This window comes from Symphalangus syndactylus, chromosome 9 (assembly GCF_028878055.3).
Source record: "Symphalangus syndactylus isolate Jambi chromosome 9, NHGRI_mSymSyn1-v2.1_pri, whole genome shotgun sequence".
Taxonomy (NCBI): Eukaryota; Metazoa; Chordata; class Mammalia; order Primates; family Hylobatidae; genus Symphalangus; species Symphalangus syndactylus.
In genome coordinates, this window is record NC_072431.2 from 86060124 (window position 1) to 86074731 (window position 14608).

Consider the following 14608-nt stretch of genomic DNA (forward strand, 5'->3'; position numbering starts at 1 on the left):
TTTAGTCACTACTTTAAAGGTAACCTTTGGAAAATGTTTAGCCTGTTTACAAATTTAATTAATTAAACATATTTTAACTGCATTTATAAAGGTAATATTCTCCATTTTCTTCCTAAATACTCTGCATAAGAAACAAAATCTTCCCATATACTTAACTCTTTTAAACCTAATAAATTAAATTTATGGAATATCATTAATATAAAGTTCTTATAGATGTTGTAACACTGCACATAGATTTAGCAACATTTCAATTTAAAATCTTAAGCTTATATGAAATACCATTTTAAATTGGAATTACACAATTCTTACACTAATAGACCAAATACTTTTGAATGTTACAAGCATATAAAACATGAAATATACAAAAATTTCCCCCCATCACACAAATATTCTTACTAAGGTTTTGCTTCTTTGAAACCTTTCTATACCCATTGTATTAGTCTGTTTTCATGCTGCTAATAAAGACATACCCAAGACTGGGTAATTTATAAAGGAAAGAGTTTTAATTGACTCATAGTTCAGCATGGCTGGGGAGGCCTCAGGAAACTTACAATCATGGCAGAAGGGGAAGCAAACATGCCCTTCTTCATATGGCACCAGTGGAGAGAAGAATCAGTGCCCAGTGAAAGGGGAAGCCCCTTATAAAACCAGCAAATCTCGTGAGAACTAAATCACCACCACAAGAACAGGATGGGGGAAACCGCTCTCATTGAACGATCTCCACCTGGTCCCTCCCAAAACACATGGGGATTATGCAAACTGCAATTCAAGATGAGATTTGGGTGGGGACACAGCCAAAACCTATCAACCTAACATCCTTTTTCTCTCTCCTTCCTTCCTTCCTTCCATCCTTCCTTCCTTCCTTCCTTCCTTCCTTCCTTCCTTCCTTCCTTCCTTCCTTCCTTCCCTCCTTCCTCCCTCTTTCCTTTTTTTTCGTTTCTTTCATTCTCTCTCTCTCCCTCTCTCTCTCTCTCTCTCTCTCTCTCTCCCTCCCTCCCAGGCTGGAGTGCAGTGGTGCGATCTCAGCTCACTGCAACCTCTGCCTCCCAGGGTGAAGCTATCTTCCCACCTCAGCCTCCTGAGTAACTGGTGGGACTACAGGCATGTGACACCACACCCAGCTGATTTTTTTGTATTTTTAGTGGAGATGAGGTTTCACCATGTTGTCCAGGCTGTCCATACCCATTTTTAAGTGAGTTATAAATGGGGTTCAAAGGTCATACTCCCCTTGAGGAAGACAATCATCATCTCAGATAACCAAGGTTGCCTATGCAGTAAGGAAGAAGTAAGTCATCATTCGGGTAACTAAATTTACCTAAGACCAAAGACATCAGCTGAGAGTGAGACCTGGAGTCTCAGGCATCTAGAGTAGTTATCTCACTGCCAATGTAGTTTACATGGTGAGTCAAAAGACCCAGAATACCCAACACAATACTGAAGGAAAACAAAGTCAGAGGACTAACACTATCTAACTTCTAGACTTACTATAAAGTTATAGTAATGAAGAAAGTGAAAGAACTGGTGAAGAATAGATAAATAAATCACTGTAACAGAATACAGAGTCTAGAAATAGACCCAAATAAATATAGTGAAGCAAAGGTAGACTTTTTTTTTTTTCTGAGACAGAGTCTGGCTCTGTCACCCAGGCTGGAGTGCAGTGGTATGATCTTGGTTCAATGGGACCTTTACCTTTACCATGAGAATCACTGGGTTCAAGTGATTCTCATGCCTCAGTGTCCTGCATAGCTGGGACTACAGGCCCGCAAACATGCCTGGCTAATTTTTGCATTTTTAGTAGAGATGAGGTTTCACCATATTGGCTAGGCTGGTCTCAAAGTCCTGACCTCAGGTAATCTGCCCGCCTTGGCTTCCCAAAGTGCTGGGATTACAGGTGTGAGCCACCATACCCAGCCAAAGGGTAGTCTTTTCAACAAATGATACAGGTACAACTGGACATCCATGTGCAAAAACATAAATCTAGACACAGACTTTGCACCCTTCACAAAAACTAACTGAAAATGGATCATAGACCTCAATGTAAAATTAAAAACTATAAAACTCCTAAAAGATAACATAGGGTAAAATCTAGATGACCTTGGGTGTAGCGACCTTTTGATACAACACCAAAGGCATAATCCATGAAATAAATAATTGATAAACTGTAATTAATAAAATCTTTTTAGCAGTAATAGAATGATGAGTGTTATTTCATTAAAATTTAAAACTTCTGCTCTGCAAAAGACAATGTCAAGAAGAAGAAGACAATGGCCAGGTGCAGTGGCTTATGCCTTTAATCCTAGCACTTTGGAAGGCCGAGGCGGGTGGATCACTTGAGGCCAGGAGTTTGAGACCAGCCTGGCTAACATGGTGAAAACCTGTCTCTACTAAAAATAGAAAAATTAGCTGGGCGCAGTGGTGCACACCTGTAATCCCAGCTACTTGAGAGGCTGATGCACAAGAATCGCTTGAACCCAGGAGGCAGAGGTTGCAGTGAGCTGAAATTGTGCCACTGTACTCCAGCTTGGGTGACAGAGTGAGACTCTGTCTCAAAAAATATATAAATAAATAAGATTAAAAAAGGATGAGAAGACAAGCCACTGCCTGGGAGAAGACATTAGCGAAAGACACATCTGTGCTGGCTTCTGCAGCACACATACTAAAATTACAATGGTACAGAGAAGATTACCATGGCCTGTGCACAAGGATGACATGCACATTTGTGAAGTGCTTCAGAATATAAAAAAGAAAAATATCTATCCGATAAAGAACTTTTATTTAAAATCTAAATGGACTCTCCAATACAAAAATAAGAAAACAAATAACTCAATTAAAAACTTAGCCTTACCAAAGAAGATGTACAGATGGCAAACAAGCATATGAAAAGATGCTACATGTAATATATCATCAGGGAAACGATAATTAAAAAAATAATGAGATACTACTATTCATCTATTAGAATGTCCAAAATCTGGAACACTGACAACACCAACTGCTGGCGGGGATGTGGAGAAGCAGCAACTCTCCTTCATTACTGATAGGAATGCAAAATGGTACAGCCACTTTGGAAGACAGTTCTTCAGTTTCTTCTAAAACTAAATATATCTTACCACATGATCCAGCAATCACATTTCTTGGTATGTACCCAATGGAGTTGAAAACTTATGTCTACACAAAAACCAACACATGGGTGTTATGGCAGCTTTATTCATAATTGTCAAAACTTGGAAGTAACCAAGATGTCCTTCAGTAGGTGAATGGGTTAATCCCCACAATGAATATTATTCAGCATTAAAAAGAAATGAGCTATCAAGCTAAGCTATGAAAAGACATGGAGGGGCCGGGCACGGTGGCTCAAGTCTGTAATCTTAGCACTTTGGGAGGCCGAGGTGGGCAGATCACAAGGTCAGGAGACCAGCCTGGCCAATATGGTGAAACCCTGTCTCTACTAAAAATACAAAAATTTGCCGGGTGTGGTGGCAGGCGCCGGTAGTCCCAGCTACTCGGATGGCTGAGGTAGGAGAGGAGAGTCGCTTGAATCCAGGAGGCAGAGGTTGCAGTGAGCCAAGATCACGCCATTGCACTCCAGCCTGGGCAACAAGAGCGAAACTCCATCTCGAAAAAAAAAAAAAGGAAAAGAAAAAGAAAGAAAAGACGTGGAGGAACTTCAAATGTATACTACTAAGTGAAAAAAGCTAATCTAAAAAGTCTACATCTGTCTGATTCCAACTATATGACATTCTGTAAAAGGCAAAGCTATAAACACAATAAAATGATCAGTAGTTTCTAGGGTTTGGGGTTAGGGGAGTTGAATGGGCAGAGCACAAAAGATTTTTAGGCCAGGGAAACCACTTTATATGATATTATAATCATGGATGCATGTCATTATACATTTGTCCAAACCCATAGAATGTACAACACCAGAGTGAGCCCTAATGTAAACTAAGGATTCTGGGTGATATTGTAACAAATGTACCATTAGTTGTAGCAAATGTATCATTTTGTACCTTCTGATGGGGAATGTTGAGAATAAGAGAGGCTATGCATGTGCAGAGGCAGGAGTGGGTATATGGGATATCTCTGTACCTTCCTCTCCATTTTGCTGTGAACCTATAACTACCCTAAAAAAGTCTTTTAGAAAGCCCAGTAGTTTTTTGCTTCTCTTTATGGGTTGGTTTCCTTCTCTCAAGGGAAAAATGGGCTTCCTCCATGTAGCAGATGATATGGCTTCTCTCATCCCAGAGAAGACAGTTCTTTCTTGTCAATTACAGCCAGAAAAGTCTCCAAGAAGGATTTAGATGGTCCTAGTTTGCTCCCTCCCATCCCTCTTCCTTTGGATCTCAGATCAGAAGTGACTTCTGCTGGGATACTGTCTTGTTACCCCAGTCTTGGTCGGGTCCCTGTTACGTGCTCCCACTATGCCATATCCTTCTCCTTCCTAGTCCCCATCGCAGTTTGAAGATGAAAATTCATTGGTGGGGTTACATGGCTCCCCCAAGTCTGATTCCTCCTCTAAACTGTAAGCTATAGGAGGCAATGACTTTATCTTTTTGCTTACCACTGTGTTTCTAGCACCTGGCACATAGGTACACAATAAATATCCATTAAATAAATGACTGAAATAAACAGATGGCTCTTTTGCTCTCATTACTCTGAAGAGCAATTATTACATAGCAGTGACAGCTTAGTGTATTCTCAGAAAATATTCTTTTGTTTTAAAACCACTTATTTTTCTGGCCAGGCATGGTGGCTCACGCCTGTTATCTCAGCACTTTGGGAGACCAAGGCGGGCGGATCACAAGGTCAGGAGATGGAGACCATCCTGGACAACACGGTGAAACCCCGTCTCTACTAAAAATACAAAAAAATGAGCTGGGCGTGGTGGTGGGCACCTGTAGTCCCAGCTACTAGGGAGGCTGAGGCAGAAGAATGGCGTGAACCCAGGAGGTGGAGGTTGCCATGAGCTGAGATTGCACCACTGAACTTCAGCCTGGGTGACAGAGCGAGACTCCATCTCAAAAAAAAAAAATTATTTTTCTGATAATAAACACAACGGGCTGGGCACAGTGGCTCATACCTGTAATCCTGGTACATTGGGAGGCCAAGGTGGGAGGATCACTTGAGTCCAGGAGTTCAAGACCAGCCTGGGCAACATTGTGAGACATCATCTCTATTTAAAAACAAACAAACAAACAAACAAACAAACACTCCTTAAATCCCCATACACTTATGACAGGATAATTGTAAGACAAAGAAAAGTACAGTTAAGAAAACAAAAAACAAAAATTACTTATATCTGTAACCCAGAGATAACCACTGTGTGTGTGTGTGTACAATCTTTTTAGCCTTTCAAAATATACATTCTGTCACTTATAGTTAACATTTTATTTTGATTGGTTTAAACATAGTATACCTTTTGCCACTTAGTTTAGTTTTTTTTTTTTTTTTTTTTTCTTGAAGACCGGGCCTTGCTATTTTGCCCAGGTTGTCTTGAACTCCTGGTCTCAAATGATCCTCTCGCCTTGGCCTCCCAAAGTGCTGGGATTACAGGTGTGAACCACTGTGCCCAGCCTAGTTTTAATGTATTTCACTTTAAAGTGGGTTTCATTTAAGCAGCATATGGTTGGGTCTTGCTTTTTTAGACAATCAGACAATCTCTTCCTTCTAATTGAAATGTTTATTTACATTTAATGTTACTGTTATTTTAAATATATTTTCCATATTCAGAAGCAACACTGTCATAATCTGGCTTCCATTAAAAAAAAGTTTTCAGGTATTTCTTTGCTTTGACAAGGTGCTCCAGCCCTTTGTTTGTCTTCTGGGCCACCATCTCCACAGTCCAGTCTCTGATGTGGAGGGTGAGAGTGCCTTTTCCTTTTGACCCCAAAAGAGCTTTTCTGAGTAGGCTATGATTATCAATATAGCTTTAAATCTGTAATTGGGTTATTGTTCTGCTTTTTCTGCCTGATTTTGAATTTATTGAGTGGTTTGTATAATTCTACTTTATATCCTTTGTTGCCTTATGTGACCACTCTGTTTTTTTAATTTTTATTTTTAGAGCTTTCTTTACAGTTTATAGATAATCTCTAACTTACTACAGTCTACCTTCAAATAAATTATATAACTTCACAAGCAGTATAAAAATCTTACAACTGTATCCTCTCACTTCGTCCCTCTTGGCCTTTGTATTATGGTTATAATACACTTTACTTCTACACATTATAAACCTTAGGATGTCATGTTATTAATTCTTTTGCTTTAAGCTGTCAAGTATATTTTAAAGAGATTTTCAAATTAATAAAAATAGTATTTTATATTTGCTTGCTTAAAAAAACTTTTCAGTGCTCTTTATTTCTTTGTGTAGATCAGAATTTTCATCTGATGTAATTTTCCTTCTCCCTGAAAGACATTTAACTTTTTTTTTCTGTAGTTCAGGTCTACTAGTGATAACTTATTTCAACTTTTGTGTGTCTGAGAAAGTCTATTTTTCATTCATTTTGTAATATATTTTTGCTCAGGGCAGAATTCTAGGTTGACATTTTCTTTAAACATTTTACAGATGTTTCTACATTATCTTTTGACTCACATTGTTTTGAGAGGTCTGCTGTTATTCTTATATAATCCTTTGTACATAATTTACCTTTTTTCTCTGGCTACTTTTAAGATTTATCTCTATCAGTGCTTTTAAGCAATTTGACTATTATGTTCCTCGGTGTAGTTTTATTTACCTTTCTTATTATTGGGGGTTCACTGAGCATCTTGGCTCATGGGTTTTTAGTTTTAATAAATTTGGAAAATGTTCAGCCAGATTCTTCAAATATTTTTTCTGTTCCCCACCCCAGCCTTTAGGACCTCAACTACATGTAAATTAGACAAGACAAAGTTGTCCCACAACTCACTGATGCTCTATTTTTTTTTTAGTCTTTTTTTCTCTCTTTTTCAATTTAAGTGGTTTCTATTGCTATTTTTTCAAGTTCAATAGTAATTTATCCCTTCCCTTCCCTTTCCCTTCCCTTTCCCTTCCCCTTCCCGTCCCCCTTCCCTCCCCTCCCCTCCCCTCCCCTTCCTTTTTTTTGAGATGGAGTTTCACTCTTATTGCCCAGGCTGGAGTGCAATGGCACGATCTCAGCGCACTGCAACCTCTGCCTCAGGTTCAAGTGATTCTCCTGCCGCTGCCTCCCAGGTAGCTGGTACTACAGGGGTGTGCCACCATGAGTGGCTGATTTTTGTATTTTTAGTAGAGACAGGGTTTCACCATGTTGGTCAGGCTGGTCTTTAACTCCTGACCTCAAATGATCCACCTGCCTTGGCCTCCCAAAGTGGCTCCCCAGCTGTACTTCTAATCTGTGGTACTGATCTGGTGTATTTTTCAGGTAATACATCATATTTTCACTCCTAAATAATTGATTTCTTTTTTTTATGTCTTCTCTTTAGTTAACATACTTGCTATGGTGGAAATGTGTCTCCCAAATTCATGTGCTGGAAACGTAATCCCCGATGAAACAATGTTGGGAGGTAGGGCCTAATAAAAGGTGATTGGATCATGTAGGTAGAGCCCTCACGAATGAATTAATGTTGTTATTACTACAGTGAGTTAGTTACCATAAAAGTGGATTGTTATAAAGTCAGGCTGGCCCCTGCTGCCTCTATCTTGTGTACTCACTTGCCCTTCTGCCTTTTGCTTTCTGCCAAGGGATGACTAAACAAGAAGGCCCTCAACAGATGCTGGCATCAAGTTCCTGAACTTTCCAGCCTCCAGAACTATGAGCTAAATAAAGGCCTGTTATTTATAGATTACCTGGTCTGTGGTATTGTTATGGCAGCAGAAAACGGACTATGATAGAAAATTGGCACTGAGAAGTGGGTCTGTTGCTATAACACATATCTGAAAATGTAAAAGTAGCTTTGGAACTGGGTAATGGGTAGAGACTGGAAGAATTTTGAGGAGCATGCTAAATATAATGCCATAAACGGAGCATTAAGGGTGAGGTCTCAGAAGAGAAGAGATACAGGGAAAGTCAGAATCTTCTTAAAGATTACTTCAGTGGTCACGACTGTTGATAGAGATATGGACACAGTCTCTGATGTGGACAGTAAATGGCCTTTACTGTCCATGTCTCTACCAACATTAACAGTAAATGGCCTTTACTGGCTACATTATCTACCAACATTATATTTAATATTGGTAGAGGCCATTCTGATGAGGTCTCAGATGGAAATGAGAAACAAGGTACTGGAAACTTGAATAAAGAGCATCTTTGTTACAAAATAGTAATGGTGGAACTGTGTCCATGCCTGAGAGCTTCATGGAAAATGGAATTTGAATGACAAACTAGGATATCTGGTGGAAGAAATACCTAAGCAGTTAAGCATTCAGACTGCTGCATGGCTATTTTTAATCACATATAGTGAGATACAAGAACAAAGGAATGACTTAAAGACAGAATTTACAATTTAAAAAGAAGCAGAGTGAAAGATTTGGAAAATTTATAGCCTGGCCATGTAAAGTATAAAAAGGTACATTTAGGAGAGTGAACTCAGGGTGTGGCCCAGAGACTGCTTGCTGAAGAGATTAGCATGAATACAAGGGAGCCAGATGCTATTCACCAGTAAGCCTTGGCAATGTCTACATTGTGCTAACTCTGCAGGGATGGGTGCATAGGTGGTGGGGTCACAGCAGCTTCCACTTGGTTTTCAAAAGATGTATCAAACAGCTTGAGGCCCAGGAAGAGACTTATTGCAGGGGAAGAGCCACCACAGAGAGTCCCTACTAAGCCAATGCTTAGCAGGAATGTGTGGTCAGAGTTGTCACAGAGTTCCCACCAGGGCGGTACCTACTAGAGCCCAGAACTGTAGAGCTACCCTTGTGTAACCCCAGCCTGGGAGAGCTGCAGTCATGATACTCCAAACCAAGAGAAAGCCATGGAGACCTGGCTGCCTGAGGCCTTGGAGGCCCAATCCCCAAACCAGTGTGCCCAGGATGTGGAACATGGAGTCAAAGGAGATTATTCTCCAGCTTTAGGACTAAATATGGGTTTTTCTTTGCTGGGTTTTGGACTTACTTGGGGCCTGTTACTGCCATATATTTCATTCTGCAGCTCACACCTATAATATATGGCCTGTTACTGCCATATATTCCATTCTGCAGCTCACACCTATAATTATATTCACTTCATAAATTCATACCCATGGATTCTTGGTAAATATATGTTGTGTGTGAATAACAACTATGTATCACAATTTATTTATTCAGCCACCTATGGTTGGGCATTGAACTCTAGCTTTTCACAATTATAAATAATGCTGTAATGAATGTCCTCATATAAATAAATCCATACAGTTGCTTGAATATAGTTATATGGTAAATTTCTTTTTTTCTTTTCTTTTTTTTTTTGAGAAGGAGTTTCGCTCTTGTTGCCCAGGCTGGAGTGCAATGGCACGATCTCGGCTCACCACAACCTCTGCCTCCTGGGTTCAAGTGATTCTCCTGCCTCGGCCTCCTGAGTAGCTGGGATTATAGGCATGTGCCACCATACCTGGCTAATTCTGTATTTTTAGTAGAGATGGGGTTTCTCCATGTTGGTCAGGCCAGTCTCGAACTCCCAACCTCAAATGATCCGCCCACCTCGGCCTCCCAAAGTGGTGGGATAACAGGCATGAGCCACTGCGCCCAGCTGGTAAATTTCTAGCAGTGAAATTGCTTGGCCAATACCTATGTATATTTTGATTTTCAATAGTGTACTGGATTTCTTTTTCTTGCCTTTTCTGATCTGCTGTCCACCTTTTTCCAACCTATTCTCTTCCCTGGAAGGCTGATCCAGATGAAGAGGGTTAGCCTGTTTATTTTAACTTCTGGCTTCAAAATGGATGTGACCATTAGTCACTACCAGCAAGAAGTCAGAGGGCAAGGAGTTAAAGGTCAGGTGGGCTTCTCCACTAGCAACTATTTATCCTGATTTTAGAAGCCACTTTCTTCCAGGCCCTCCAGGTCCAGGGGTGGGAACAGCTCCCTGCTGTTGCTAGTCCCATGGTCCCATTCTATCTCATGTGAGCTTTCAAAAACCTTGCCCCTATCTTTGTAAATAGTGCCTTTTAAAAACTCCCTTCAAACTACCCAGCTTGGGAGGGCCATCTGTTTCCCACCAGGATCCTGACTGATAAAGCTAGATTTTGCCAAACTGCTTTAAAAAATGTCTGTATATTCTTACACTTCCACCAGCAGTGTCTACAAGTGTCTGCTCCCCCACATCTTTTTATTATAGTGTATAATGAATCTTCTTAAAACATTACATTTTAATTATAAAATATTTAATAATAAAATGCAGAAACTTTCTAGATTTACAGAGGGCAATATTTGACATCCCCAACTTTGATCTCCTTTATTCTTTATTCTTATTTTTAACTGAGGTATTTTATTTCATTAAACCATGGTTTAGTTTCTTTTTTTCATTTTTTTTTTTTTTTTTTTTGAGACGGTCTCACTCTGTCGCCCAGGCTGGATGGCAGTGGCATGATCTAGCCTCACTGCAACCTCCACCTCCCAGGTTCAAGCGATTCTCCTGCCTCAGTCTCCCGAGTAGTTGGGAATACAGATACGTGCCACCATACCCAGCTAAGTTTTGTATTTTTAGTAGAGATGGGGTTTCACCATATTGGCCAGACTGGTCCTTAACTCCTGACCTCAGGTGATCTGCCTGCCTCAGCCTCTCAAAGTGCTGGGATTACAGGTGTGAAGCCACCGTGCCCGGCCTAGTTTCAAATATTTTTCTCTTGTCGGGCGCGGTGGCTCACGCTTGTAATCCCAGCACTTTGGGAGGCCGAGGCGGGCGGATCACGAGGTCAGGAGATCGAGACCGCAGTGAAACCCCGTCTCTACTAAAAATACAAAAAAAATTAGCCGGGCGTGGTGGCGGGCGCCTGTAGTCCCAGCTACTCGGAGAGGCTGAGGCAGGAGAATGGCGTGAACCCGGGAGGCGGAGCTTGCAGTGAGCCGAGACTGCGCCACTGCACTCCAGCCTGGGCGACAGAGCGAGACTCCGTCTCAAAAAAAAAAAAAAAAAAAAAAAAAATATTTTTCTCTTTTAAACATAACGTTCTGATTTTTTATAACACCTTATTCTTATGAGTACTTTAAATCAATAATGGAATTATAAAATTAATTCAAACACACAGAATAGACAGAAAATAGTGTAAATATACATAGGAGCCCACATTAATATTAAACACACACTAACATTTTACCATGTTTGCACCAGATCTCTTTTACTAACTTTCTATTTTGAAAACATTCACATACATGGGAAAAAATTGTTCAGTGAAACCTGGTATAGTATATCTTCCAGCTGAGATTCAACAACTCATCACCATTTGCATTATCGCTGACTATTTGTACCCCTTTTTCCCTGATACTTGAAAGTAAGTTTGTCAGGTGCAGTGACTCACACTTGTAGTTCTAGCACTTTAGGAGGCCAAGGCCGGTAGATTGCTTAGGCTCGGGAGTTCAAGTCCAGCCTGGGCAAAATAGTGAGACTTCATCTCTACTTAAAAAAAACGTAAGTTACTGAGTGTGCCTTGGGCACCTTTGCCATCAGTATGACCAACATGCTGCTGCCCTGGGCCTCCCAGTTGTTGGAGGACAGCTACAGCTACTTTCAGAAGAGTTTGGTGGTGGGATGAGAGATTGCATAACCAGGAAGGAGTAAGAAATGCAGAGAAAACATCTTTGCTGGAGAAACAGCTAAAAGCATCTGCCCTCCTGAACCCCATGTGAGAGTCTCAGCTGGGCCAGAAGGGGCCCAGCCCTGCACTATCTCCTCTTACTCAGTTTTATGTCTGACCTCTAGAGCTCAGGCAGGCACTTTGCCCTAACATGTCCACTTACTTTTTAGGGGAGTGAACGGGATGGTGGATGATTACTACTTTTTAAAATACATTTTTGACTGGCGCAGTAGCTCACGCCTGTAATCCTAGCACTTTGGGAGGCCAAGGCGGGCAGACTGCCTGAGCTCAGGAGTTCGAGACCAGCCTGGGCAACACGGTGAAACCTCGTCTCTACTAAAATACAAAAGAAATTAGCCGGGCGAGGCAGCGTGCGCCTGTAATCCGAGCTACTCAGGAGGTTGAGGCAGATTGCTTGAATCCGGGAGGCAGAGGTTGCAGTGAGCCGAAATCATGCCACTGCACTCCAGCCTGGGCAACAGAGGGAGACTCCGTCTCTAAAATAAATAAATAAATAAATAAATAAATAAAATAAAATACAATTTTTAAGAGTACATTTTAAAATAAGTTTTAGATTTCCAAAATAAATGGCAAAGAGATTACAGAGTTCCTGTATAGCTCACATCCAGTTTACCCTATTATTAACATATTACATTAGTATGGTTCATTTTTCACAATTAATAAATACTGATAATTACTACTAACTAAAGTGCCTATTTTATTTTGACTTCCTTAATTTTTACCTAACGTCCTTTTTCTGTTCCAGGATCCTATCCAGGACCCCACATGCTATTTAGTTGTCAGGTCACCTTAGGCTCTTCTTGGTTGTGACAGTTTCTCAAGCTTTCATTGTTTTTGATGACCTTGACAGTTTTGAGGAGTACTTCTTAGGTATTTTGTAGAATGTTCCTCAAATGGGGCTTGTCCAACATTCTTCTCATGATTAGACTAGGGTTATGGGTTTTTGAGAGGAAGGCCACAGAGGTAAAGTGTCATTCATAGCATATTAAAGGTGTATACTATCAACATGACTTATCACTGTTGATGTTGACCTCGATCACCTGGCTGAGGTCATCCTCGTCAGGTTTCTCCCCTTTCCATGGTCTACCATTAGGAAGAGTCACCACACGTATCCTAGACATAAGAAGTAGGGAGTCATGCTCCACCTCCTTGAGGGCAGAATAGCTACATAAATTACTGGGAATTCTTCTGAACAGAAAATGTGTCTATTTTCTTCCATTTCTTTATTCAGTATGATAAATATCTCCATATATCATATAGTTATGTATATATCAATATATTTATATGTATATCAGTATGGACTCACAGATATTTGTTTTATATTATGGGTTCTAATATAATAATACCTTATTTTGCTGCTCAAATTGTTCCAGCTTTGGCCATTGGAAGCACTTTCCTTTGTCATACCCCCATCATTGTGGGTTTTTTTTTTCTTTGCACTTCCTTACTTTGAGGCACCACCCACAAGATGCTCCAGGCGCATCTTGTTTATTTTCTGTGTCAGTCCTAGAATCAGCCATTTCTCCAAGAAGCCCTGGTTCTTTCTATTGGAGAATATCAGAAACCAAGATCTGGGTGGAAGGTATGCTCGTTGCTACTGGAGCATTGTTGCTTCTAGACCTTCTCAGCTGAGAACAAGTAAATACATGTATGTACACTCACCTGCATATATACACATTTCTATAAATAGTCTACACATAGCCATCTGTATCTATAAGGATGAATTTCTAACTCTGAACTATTACCACATGGATCATTCTAGCCTCCTTCCCCTGCTTATCTAAAACCCTCTCACTCCACCAGTGAGAAACCTGGATCCCACCACCCTCAACCATTTACTTAATTGTTCATTTCCACTATACTTATCTAGTGGTTTCAGAATTGATAACCCCTACCCCTGTTAGGAATAATTGTATCAACTAGATTTCAGTGTTTATATACAGTTCCTTTTGTCTTTAGTCTTACAGACTCTGCTCATTTCCAAAGTTACTTAGGACAGCATCTCTTTCTGTCATCCCTTCAGTGAGGTTGTTTCATACATCTGTGACACAGTTAAGATTGTTCTGTCACATTCTGCAACCCATTCTGGGATCCCCCAATCTCCTAAGTGATTTTTTAAAAGACTGCATATATTAAGGTTTACTTTTGGTGCTATAAATTTCTATGGGTTTTGACAAATGTGTAGTGTCATGTATCTATCATTACTATCATACAGAATAATTTTACATCCTAAAAAATTCCCTGTGCATCATTCAACCTTTCCTCACACCCAAACCCTGACAACCACTGATCTTTTACTGTTTCTACATTTTGCATTTTTCAGAATGTCATATAATCGGGTGGTAGCATTTTTTGACTGGTTTCTATCTCTTAGCAATATGCATTTAAGATTAACCCATATCTTTTTATTGATTGATAGCTTATTCCTTCTTATTGCTGAAAACAGTACTTCATTCTATGAATGTACTATCGTTCGTTTATTCAGTCACCTGTTGAGGGAAGCTGGTTGCTTCCCATTTTTGGCAATTTTGAGTAAAGCTGCAATAAACATTTGCATGTAGATTTCTGTATGGACATAGTTTTCAAATAAGCTGGGTAAATACATAAGAGCATGATTGCTGGACTGTGTTATGACATTATGTTTAGCTTTCCACTCAATTTAAAAGATATTTTGGCCAGGCACGGTGGCTCACGCCTGTAATCCCAGCACTTTGGGAGGCTGAGGCAGGTGGATCACAAGGTCAGGAGATCGAGACCATCCTGTGAAAGGTGAAACCCCGTCTCTACTAAAAATACAAAAAAATTAGCCGAGTGTGGTGGTGGGTGCCTGTAGTCCCAGCTACTCGGGAGGCTGAGGTGGGAGAATGGCGTG

At 40.3% G+C, this 14608-nt stretch overlaps 1 long non-coding RNA gene and 1 other non-coding gene across 4 annotated transcripts in view; one reads left to right on the forward strand and one right to left on the reverse strand.

Annotated features, from left to right (window-relative positions):
• The window catches only part of LOC134731343 (uncharacterized), a 50483-nt gene that overhangs the window by 32308 nt on the left and 3567 nt on the right, over positions 1 to 14608 (reverse strand). For all 3 annotated transcript variants that reach the window (XR_010113542.1, XR_010113541.1, XR_010113543.1), the window contains exon 2: positions 5075 to 5167. This is a non-coding gene — a long non-coding RNA (uncharacterized lncRNA). The remainder of the gene's footprint in view (positions 1 to 5074; positions 5168 to 14608) is intronic.
• Positions 2633 to 2739, forward strand: LOC129490825 (U6 spliceosomal RNA). Its single transcript, XR_008660319.1, has one exon. It is a non-coding gene; the product is annotated as a U6 spliceosomal RNA (small nuclear RNA).